Here is an 11,662-nt window from a genome sequence, read left to right as displayed (position 1 = left end):
ATGATTCAGTGAAATTTGATATAAGGAAGCAGTGTGATTTCCTGCTTTAGTCATTTAAGTTGCTGAGACGCTCACAGAGGGTCCTGTGCTGGACTCATGATTCCTAAGGTAGGCTGCCTTAAAATTTAAAGGTTAAAGATTTCATTATTGAATTTGATTTAGATTGAATAAGTTTGTATAGGGGGGTTAAAAGAGATAGATAGGAATGAAAGTAGGGAAATGTTATAGATAAACTATGTATTGTTTTTGGTATAGGGAAATGTTCCTCCTGAAGAAGGAGTGTTCGAAATGCGGTCTCGCATCGAGGAACAAAAGAGAGAAGGTGTGAAGAGTTAGAAGGTGCTTAAAGTCTGGAAACAGTATGTAAATTCCAGGAAGCCCTTGACACACTGCACTGATTCACTCTGCTGAACTAACACTACTCCAAGAAGAGTGCTGGAGAGACTTTGTTGTGAACACTGTGCTCCTGCTTGATGTGATTTAGAAGATTTTTATGATTTAAAAGGACTATAATTTGAACCTTTAAGGACGATATCTAAGACACAAGTGGAAGATTTGAAATTGAGGAAACAACAATTGGGGAGCATGTACACAGATTATGGATATATAGAAATGTGCCCACACAAGGTTTATGTGAATGGGTGGTGAAGTGAAGGGTGTGACTGGGCAAGTTCCGGAACTTACACAGCATAAGTGGTTTTATGTGATATATGTATTGTAATAAAAGAAATTAAATATTTTAAAGGAAGAACGTTTTTTGTGATATAGTTTTGGGATCTGTTCTTCTAGTTTAAATATTTATCCCCGGTAATATATATAATGTTTTTCACATAGTCATCTTTATTTCTTTTTAAATTTCACTTGTATTCCTCCTCGTAGTATTGTGGACTTTTAAGTTAATTATTTTCTAATTAAGCATGCTTTGGCTCAATTTCCTTATAAATATTTCTGTATTTCCTTCTAAGTGTCTGTACCTTGGATTATGTTACAAATTGAAATAAAAAAAAAAAAAAATTGCACGTGCAAATCAGGAATGCACCTAAATTTGTGTGCACAATGTTTGGCGACCTTTATAGAATCAGGGAGATGTTGGCCACAATTATTACATACCAAAAAGAAAAAAAAAAAAACCAAACACTTTCCATAAGTCCTTATTTAGGTACATCAAGCAGTTCTTGAGACAATTTTCACATCCTGCTAACATTAATATGATTTCAGTATGCTTAGCTTGTGTGCAATTAAGGGGACATCATTGCTATATTACAGAGATATTCAAACACCATCGTGAGCTGATAAAACATTTTCCAGAAAGTTGCTCAATACAGAGAAGTTCAACATATGTTCTGCAATCCTACATGGAACATGTTTTGCCTCAACGGCTTCTTCAGGAAGGTTCAAACGAGAGCTCATATAGTGATGGTGGATTTTTTTTCAGATCACAAAGTTTGCTTTTTGTCATTTGTAAAAGCATGTTCAGAAGTGGACTTTGGTTCTTCCTTTTAGTTTTACATTGTTTAAAACTAGAGACTCCATTTTTGTTCAGTTTCTGCCATTTTTTCCAAGCCACGGTAGATTGCCTATACTGTTTAACACAGTCTTTAAAAGTGGAGTATAAGATAGGCAGCAGGAATGTTGTCATTCTCAAATTCATTATATAGAACACTGATAGGGAGCTGACTTGTGGCTATACATGGAACATGGAAGATTGATCACACAACTGAGGGATCGCAAGAGTGCGATTACCCAGTCTGTGACCTGGAAATACAGACACCACCATCATGACCTCGGAAAAGGTTCTGGGAGCCATAGCTAGCCCAAAGGGCATCGTCTGAAACTGAAAGTGGCGACCAAGAATCGCAAAGTGCAAAAGCACTGGTGGGAGGCCAAATAGGAATGTGCAGATATGCCTCCTTGACATCAAGCCTGTGCTGACCTCTCTCGGCTGCACTGCTACCATCACCAATCTCAAATTTTCCATCCGACAGTGCTGGATTTGAAGGAATTGATTGACCTTCTTCAGGTCTAAAACAAAGAGTGAACTAGTTCCCCATCATTGGGCAGCTCTGGTGGCCGCCCCAGGTCGAGAAGCTTGAAAATGAATAAAAGGATTGTCTCTGCTGATATCTAGATTTGGTAAAGGAGGAGGAAGAAAATGAAGACTAACTCAGGAGATACCACAGGGCATCCTCCAGACGATGCTGAAACTGATTTGCCCTGAAGGACGACCGTGGCCTGTCTTCCGGCAAGCACTGCGTTTTAGAATCCCCCAGATCCTTAACCAATTTCTCAAAATTTTCCCTGAAAAGGAAATTCCCTCTAAAAGGTAACCTCATAAGGCACTGCTTAGACACTGCATCTGCTGCCCAATGTCTAGCCAGCACCGCTAGTGCCATCAGTTTGGCTGAGACTCTAACCAAATCATACAGTCAGTCAGATATGCAAGTCTTCCTGCTGGGAAACTCCAGAGATGAGGGATAATCGGAATCTGCCAGTTCCATGGAAGTCATAGCAGCCATTTTGAAGACACAACGGCAGCGAGCTCAGCAGTGGCAGTGGGCCAGAAAGTGTGGGGTTCTTTCCTGCCCTAAAGAGGCCACTAGACTACCAGGAGAATAGTCAATCCTCTCCTGTCCCCAAAAAGCCACAGCAGCCAAAACTGCAGAAATCTTTCTCACAAAGATTTTTTTTTTTTTATGAGAGGAAGGAGCCAAAAGAGAAGAGATGAAGTGGCTGGAGAGAAATACAAAGTGGGGGAAGGTCCTGGCACCACCAGGTGTACCCCTTAAACCCAGAACTGAAGCTGGCACAAATGATGAAATCAGGAGCTTATGGAAGGAATATCGCCGTATAAGGAAGTTCAGTTCAGTACTCTCTATCTCTACCTGCTGGCAGATGGACATAACCAACAAGTATCTAGATTCATCTGTTGCTAACACTAAGGAAGTACCAGTTGTTGCACACCTAGGAACTTTGATGCATGGTCTTCAGCTAAGCACTGTCACCATAGTGAGGGGATATAAAATGATGGGGAGGAATCCCAAGGTAGCTGCGAATAAAGGCTCATAGCTTCAGATTGCAGCCCTGGCTCCAACAGAGCTGAAAGCTTGATAGAAGCAGTCAGATGAAACTGTTAGCCCCTGTCTCCTCCCCTCCCCCCCCCCCAAAAAAAGAAAAGATTACGAGAAAGCAGCTCAATATACTTAGCATTTTGTAGACATTTTAACTTTCCATCTCTAAAAAGTCTTTTTTAATAGATAGCTGAAGACTGGAGAGATGACTTTAAGCACAGTGAAAGCTTTTTATGAGAATGCTAGTGTCAGCAGTAAGTCTAGGACTGAGATGGCAGAAGGACTTGACATTGTTCAGTTGACATTGTTCAGTTGGATGTCATTCAGTTTTATTTCTGGTAAAGATGGAGGCAATATATTTCTGCCAGAAGGTGGTTCAGACAGCACTTTCATGAACATGGAGGCCAAGCTGGGATGTGGTATGGGCAAAGAAAGTTAGTAGTCGTTCCACATCCCTTACAGAAGGAGCACCAAGCACTGAGTCATCAGCACACAGTAAATCTTTTACTGGACTTTCAGATCTAGTTCGGCCTACAATAGGACAGGGGCGTAGCCAGACACCCAGTTTTGGGTGGGCCTGGGCCCAAGATGAGTGGGCAGAAGTACCTCGCCCCATCCCACAGGTGATTTGGTCTCTCCTTCTCTCGCCTGCATCCCATATGGTCTCTCAAACATCCCCCATCTCCCGCATACCTTTTAAATAGCAGATATTCACCAGCAACGAGTAGCAACTACTACACTTTGCTTATGTTGGTCCCACAGCCTTCCCACTGATGCAACTTCCTGTTTCCGCATAGGCGGGAATATGTCAGAGGGAAGGCTGTGGGGCTGGAGCTAGCAGTACATATCAGTCGCTGTTTGCTGCAGGTGAAGATCTGCTATTTACAAAGCATGCAAGAGATACAGTTGTTGGAAGTTTTCAGCTGGTGGGGCTTGGGAATCCCTGCCAGCCACATCATAGGTGTGCTGAAACTGGGTGGGCCTGAGCCCAAACTGGATGGGCCTGGGCCTACCCGGGCCCACCCTTGGCTACACCACTGCTAGGAACAGGTTTAGAAATCTGCTGGCAAACTGTATTATTAGAGTGATTCCTGTAGTAGCAGTGCATGCAGGGAATTTCAGCACCCCAGCGAAAACAGAAAAAAGAAAAAGCTCTGTTTAACCCCATGAACTACAAGAAAGCCTGCACACTGTTATGAACAGGGTATGTGACTGATTCATTTATCTGGGCACCCAGACTCTACAAGGAGAAAAAGTAATTATAGTTTTGTCATCAGAGAGGTTTATACAGAAAACAGTCATCCTCATGTTACAGTGTCATTTGGAACAAGGCAAAAATATCAGGCATTCTTTGTAGTTGAATACCAATAATTAAAACACCTCCATAGCTCTATGTATTTATGCTTAAGACACCAGGCATAATTCTTTCCATCTCCTGCATGTCTAGGATTTGGTCCAACCACAGGCAGGGATTCTTGTCTCAAACTGAATTTTCCACACCTCGGGCTGAATGTACTAGACATTTAGAGTCTACATCCATGACAAAGCACTTTAAGCATTTTCAGCAGTTCTGAACCATTTGTTCTAGGAACATCACAAATGCCCTTTAATAATAACATGCCTCCTTACATCTCAAGTGTTTTTCCATTTAAAGTATCATCAGGAATCTTCCTGCAAATCTGCCAAGATATAAGAGAGAGAGAGAGAGAGAGAGAAAGAGATCTATGTTGGGTCCAACGCAGTAATAGTGCTTAAAATAATGATTTGTTTCATATTAACAGCAGCCTTGTTCAGGAAACTACTTTCACCTCAGTTTCAGCTACTAAGCTTCTCAAAACTAACGAATGGTGCCATCTGCTGGAAACTGCTGTATTCTTCACACTGAAATGGTTTGCACTTAGGCTATTAGCTGGAAAAACCTGTAGGACAGACATAGGAAAATCAACTCTGCTTAGCCAGACACCCTCTCCAAGCTGGTAGGAAGAGTAGGATTGGTCTACATTACTTGAGCTGTTTCCGCCTCTCATAGAGTGAATTGAATTAGATACATTCCCAGTAAAATAAAATTCATGAAACTGGATTTCATCTGATGCCCACTTGGTTTGAGGTGGCCTGATAGCTCAGTATGGCATGCAACAGACCCAGGCTCATGTGAACCAGTGGTTCAAAACTGTATGATTTTTTTCTGGAGCGTCGTCCTTTTATGTGTAGGCCCAGAACAGCGAAGGCAGGAAGAAGAGAAGGAGCTGTCATGAGGGCCAGCCAGCTCAATGCTGTTTAATTTAATTTAAACACTTATATTCTGCTTAACCAAATGTAGTTCTAGGCAGATAACAGGCATAATAAATAATACAAACATTTTTGGGGCGGGGGGGCAAAGGTGGACTGAGAAGACCAGAAAAAGCAGCATATACATCAATTTTAAGAAGAACACATCCCCCATCAGTCTATCACAATATTAGGATCTCAAATACTTTTGAAATTACCAAGGGCTCTGATTAGCAGCGTGCTGAATGCGAAGAAGCCCATTCAGTTCCCATGAGTTTCTTTACATTCAGTGCATGCTAATTGGTAGCGCGGTTTGTGAAAGGAGCCTTAAGTCTTTATAGCACATCTAAAACTTACAAAGTTTGATATAACGCTAATATTTAACCACGTGGAGGGGCATTTTCGAAAGGAACGTCCAAGTTCCGATTTGGATGTCCTTGCAAATGGCGAAATCCAGGGATGGGGAAACCCGTATTTTCAAAACAAGATGGACGTCCATCTTTTGTTTTGAAAATGCCGTCAGGGACGTCTAAATCCTTAAATTTGGATGTACCTAGATATGGACATCCCTAGACATGGACGTTTCTGACTTTCATCGATTTTCGAAACCAAAGACGTCCATGTCAAAAACGTCCTAAAGCAAGCCATTTGGGAATGGGAGGAACCAGCATTTGTAGTGCCCTGGTCCCCCTGACATGCCAGGACACCAATCGGGCACCCTAGGGGCCACTGCAGTGGACTTCATAAAATGCTCCCAGGTACATAGCTCCCTTACCTTGTGTGCTGAGCCCCCCAAAACCCACTACCTACAACTGTACACCACTACCATAGCCCTTACGGGTGAAGGGGACACTTATATATGGGTACAGTGGGTTTGTGGTGGGTTTTGAAGACCTGCTTCCTCCACAAATGCAACAGGTAGGGGGGGTATGGGCCTGGATCCGCCTGTCTGAAGTGCACTGCAGTAGCCACTAAAACTGCTCCTGGGACCTTCATACGCTGTTCATGGACATGAGTATGACATCTGAGGCTGGCATAGAGGCTGGCACGACATATTTTTAAAGATGTTATTTGAGGGTGGGAGGGGGTTAGTGACCACTGGGGGAGTAACGGGAGGTGATCCCCGATTCTCTCCGGTGGTCATCTGGTCATTTTGGGCACCTTTTTGTGCCTTATTCGTAACAAAAACAGGTCCGGGTGAAAACGTCCAAGTGTTCGTCAGGGACATCCTTGTTTTTTTGATTATGGGTCAAAGAGTCCAAGTGTTAGGCACGCCCAAGTCCCGCCTTCACTACGCCTCCGACACGCCCCCTTGAACTTTGGACGTCCTTGCGACGAACTTTCACTTGAGACGTCCAAAATCGGGTTTCAATTATACCGATTTGGACGTCCCTGGGAGAAGGATGTCCATCTTCCGTTTTATGTCGAAAGATGGATGTCCTTTTCTTTCGAAAATGAGCCCAAAAGAGCTCTAAAGTTCAGAGCCTTTTCCTAATATAGCCCTATTAAAGGTCCTACTTAATCAACAAGCAGACTTCATAGGACCTATCAATCTAATATCATTGACCTAAGGGTTCTTCTTGGTTGTTATAGACTAACAGGCTGGATTCTGAGAGGGGACAGGCAGGAGAGGGAGCTGTGGGTGGCCTAGGATTGCACAGTCTAAGCACTGGTGAAACTCAGCTGTCCCAGACCACTATGGTGAAGGCTGTGGAGACAGCAGCATCATGAAACCATACAGCAGAAGTTCAACAGGGCAAGCAGATGATGTCAGATCCAATAACTGCAAGCAAGGAAGACTGTGACACTATACATACACACCATGTTAGTGGCGTTCTGCTATCTTGGGGCCTGAGAGTAGTTGCTGTACTGGGATAGTGAGAACAATATAATTGCTTCAGACTTTTTTTTTAAATACATAAAGAAGAGGTCTGAGAACAGCATTGAATCTTTGTGTCATAGTCGCTTCTGTGCCCCTCCACAACCCTGCTCACCTCGGCATCAGGCTCTGGGCTCTCCAGCTGCATTCTCAGGGAGTGGGGGGGGGGGGGGGGGAGGGGGGCTAACTCACGCTGCCATTTTCGGCAATCGAGAAGCTGCTGTGAATGGAGAATTTTCAGCCCCTGCCAGCTGTCACTGGCACTCCTAGGTGCATGCATGCGCAGGGCCTGCTGTTTTTGGAGCCAGCACTTCCTGGAGCATCTCTCGATGATGTCAGAGATCAGGGGCCTTATAGCGAGCTGGGGAACGTTTTCACTTTGCCTCTGCAACAAGTCGACTAGAGTTCCTATGCTGTGCTTCAGCTACGTCATGTCCCCTACCTCAACCCAAGCGGCGTCCTCGGGCTGCACAGGGTCCCGTCGACACGCACACTTGACTGGCACAGCCCTGAGCCATGTGTGTGTAGTTTTTCTCTGGCTGCAGGCTCCTTGATTGCTTTGCTTCCATGCACCTGGCTCTGCTCTCTCTCTGCCTGGCTTCCAGGCTCCTTGATTGCTTTGCTTCCACCCACCTGGGTCTGCTCTTCCTCTGCCTGGCTACCCTTGCTTCTCTCCTATTGGTCTTCTGGTTCCTCCTTCCCCTGCTCTTGTCCTATGGCTGTGCCCCTTCTCCCTGCTGATGTCAGACACCAGTACTTTATCAGTTGAGCTCTCCCTAGACTCCTTGCTTCGGCTTCTACTTTGGCAGGTGTTACTTGCTCAGTACTGTGCTTCTCCTCTACTTTGTTCTTTGTTGCTGACTCTGCCTGTACCTGGATTACTCTTGTGTCTGCTGCCTGCCTACTGACCTTGCCTGTACCTGAATTACTCTCGTGTCTGCTGCCTGACTACTGACCTTGCCTGTACCTGGATTACTCTTGTGTCTGCTGCCTGTCTACTGACCTTGCTTGTACCTGGATTACTCTCGTGTCTGCTGCCTGCCTACTGACTCTGCCTGTACCTGGATTACTCTTGTGTCTGCTGCCTGCCTACTGACCTTGCCTATACTTGGATTACTCTTGTGTCTGCTGCCTGCCTACTGACTCTGCCTGTACCTGGATCACTCTCTTGCCTGTTGCCTGTCTGGCCGTCACGTTCATCACCCTGCTTCCTGCTCCATCTCGTAAGCCCTGCAGGCCTCCGCACCTAGGGGCTCAACCTCTGGGGAACGGTGGTCAGCGCAGGTGAAACCCGGGGTTGTCTGGCCGCCAAGCAGAACCTGGTCTGAGTACCAGGCTCTACTTGGTACAAGAACTCACAGGTCTGACAAGCTACCAGCGCTAGCTTCAACTTCCAGCTTTGGCTTCTAGCTCTGCTTTCAGCTACCAGCTCCAGCTTCCAGTGCCAGCTTCAGCTTCCACCTCCACTTCCAGTTTCAGCATTCTGCTTTGCTTCCAGCTTCTGCACCTCTTCCAGAATCCTGTTTCGGCTTACCCCAGCTGAGGCCAACTTGCCTGCAGCCAGTTGGGGCCTGCCTGTTCTTAGAGTTAGATAGGCAGTGCCAATCTGACTGTGGCTAAAGGACTCACTTACCCTTGGGCATAACAGGTTGCAGAGGCCATGAGCTTGGGCAAGTCTCCTGCCTTACAGTTGCTTCAGCTGCAGCAATTACCTGGATCTGTCCAGGACTTATCTACCCGTACGGATCAGTTATAGGGGTCTGCATTGCCTTAGGATGTGACCTCCTCCGCACCAGATCCCTCAGCCTCCTCTTGTATCTGCCTGGCGCCCCTTCGTAGGAATTATGGTAATCCTAGGACTTGTAGGGGATTCATCAACCAATGCCTAATAATTTTTGAGCTCCAAGCCAGAGACTTTCCTTTGGATAGGGCCCGGGTGGCCTACATTATCTTCCTGCTGACTGTTCAAGCCCTTATGTGGGCCTTTCCCCTTTTGGAATGGAGCAATTCTGTGCTCAACAGCCTTAACAGTTTCCTCAAGCAATTCCAAAAAGTCTTTAAAGAACCAGGGAAGGCTACCTCCGCAGCATCTGAACTTCTGCAGCTGAGACAGGGATCACAAATGTTAGTAGGGAGTTACAGCATCCAGTTCTGTACTCTGGCCTTGGAGTTGAAGTGGAATAACGAGAGTCTTGTGGCGGTTTTCTGGCAAGATTTATCATCACAAATTAAAGATGAAATCGCGGGACAAGATCGCCCATATTCATTGGATGACCTTATTTGTCTTTGTAACTGAATTGATATCCGGTTCCAGGAATGAGTCCTAGAATGACAATCCTCCCACCGGGTGGTTCAGCTGGCTCCTAGGTTCCAGCATCCTATAGGTCCCTCCAACAAGGAGACAATACCTTCGGAATCTGGGGAGCTAATGCAGGTGGATTGTTTTGCTCTTCCAGAACATGAAAAGCAGAGGTGTAAAGCATTTATGTTGGAGGAGTGGCCTAGTGGTTAGGGTGATGGACTTTGGTCCTGAGGAACTGAGTTCGATTCCCACTTCAGGCACAGGCAGCTCCTTGTGACTCTGGGCAAGTCACTTAACCCTCAATTGCCCCATGTAAGCTGCATTGAGCCTGCCATGAGTGGGAAAGCGCGGGGTACAAATGTAACAAAAAAAATTTATGTCTCTACTGTGGTGGGACGGGACAAAATGCCCAAAGTCAGGAAACTTTCAGGTCTAGCTCTGGCTAGGGAAACAGCACTAGATCAACCAGTCTGGATTCCCTGCACCCAATCTTTGGTTCCTGCACAGTTAGACCTTGCCCAAGTAAGTAAGATCACTGAAGCCTTCATTGATTCTGGAGCTGGAGGGAATTTCATCAATGAGGTCATTGTCCTGCATTTCGGGATGCCTATCCAGGATCTTCCAAAGGCTATTTCTGGTCTCCTTTGTGTATGGGAGTATCCAGGGACACACTAAAAACAAGACTGAACTCTTACATCTAAGGATCGTGGCTCTCCATAGGGAAGTCATCACCTTCTATGTGCTCCAGAAATCAGTGAATCCAATTATTCTAGGGCTAGCCTCGCTACAGCAGTATAACCCCACTATAGACTAGTAGACAGGTAGGGTAAGGCCTGTCATCTACCCTGTTTGGATCCCATTAGGAGTCACTGCCCAGGAAAAGGATCTAAGTGTCATCACTGATGATATGGTGAAACCCTCTGCTCAGTGTGTAGCTGCATCTAAGAAAGCAAATAGAATGTTAGGAATTGTTAGGAAAGGAATGGAAAACAAAGATGAGAATGTTATAATGTGTGTGCAGTTCTGGTCACCACATCTCAAAAAAGGTATAGTGGAATTAGAAAAGGTACAGAGAAGGGCAATGAAAATGATAAAGGGGATGGGATGATTTTCTTATGAGGAAAGACTAAAGCGGCTAGGGCTCTTCAGCTTGGAGAAGAGACAGCTGAGGGGAGATATGATAGAGGTCTATAAAATACTGAATGAAGTAGAATGGGTAGACATGAATTGCTTGTTTACTCTTTCCAAAAATACTAGGATTAGGAGGCACGCAATAAAGCTACTAAGTAGTACATTTAAAACAAACCAGAGAAAATATTTCTTCACTCAACGTGTAATTAAACTCTGGAATTAGTTGCCAGAGAATGGGTAAAAGCAGTTAGCTTAGTAGGGTTTTAAAAAGGTTTGGATAATTTCCTAAAAGGATAAACAGCATAAAATCTGTTTTACTGTTCTGGGATCTTGCCAGGTACTTGTGACCTGGATTGGCCACTGTTGGAAACAGGATACTGGGCTTGATAGACCTTCGGTGTGTCCTAGTGTGGCCTTGTTTATGTTATGTATACTCATGGAACTTACAATGTAGACAAGACAGAGAAAGAAGATACAGAACAAAATTAATTAAACTAAGATAGTAAGACCTCGATGGAGAAGGTGAGATTAATGGAGGAAAGGGTAAGTTTAATTAAATAAAGCTGTAGGTAATGAGGCCTGTTAAGATTCTGTATAAGAAAAAGAAAAGAGTGCGTAAATTAAAAAGGTTAATAGGTGAACTTTTATTGAATAGAGAAAACAAATTAATTACTTGCAAAATCAGTAAGAAATAAACTGCTGCCCCAAACCAAACTATTTAAGAAAAACAGAGGAAGGGATGGGGTGAAGAATAGGTAGCTTCAAAACCCAGCACCAGAGCACTTCTTAAAAACAAAGACAGAGAAAGACATACATCTATGAACTTACATCTTTAACTTCTGCCAGTTGCTTTAATGTAAAAAGCAGAAAAATCATGGCCGCAATTAATATTTTAATGCAGCTGTAGAACAAACCTGAAAGCTATGAGTCTAGAAGAGATATATATCCCAAATAATAAAGGAGCTTGAAAGTGGAGAGTAGAGAAAACAGAGAAAGATTGTTCTGATTCCTCTT

The sequence above is a fragment of the Microcaecilia unicolor genome, chromosome 4 (genome assembly GCF_901765095.1).
Source record: "Microcaecilia unicolor chromosome 4, aMicUni1.1, whole genome shotgun sequence".
NCBI classification, from domain to species: Eukaryota; Metazoa; Chordata; class Amphibia; order Gymnophiona; family Siphonopidae; genus Microcaecilia; species Microcaecilia unicolor.
Note: the sequence above shows the minus strand (reverse complement) of the source record.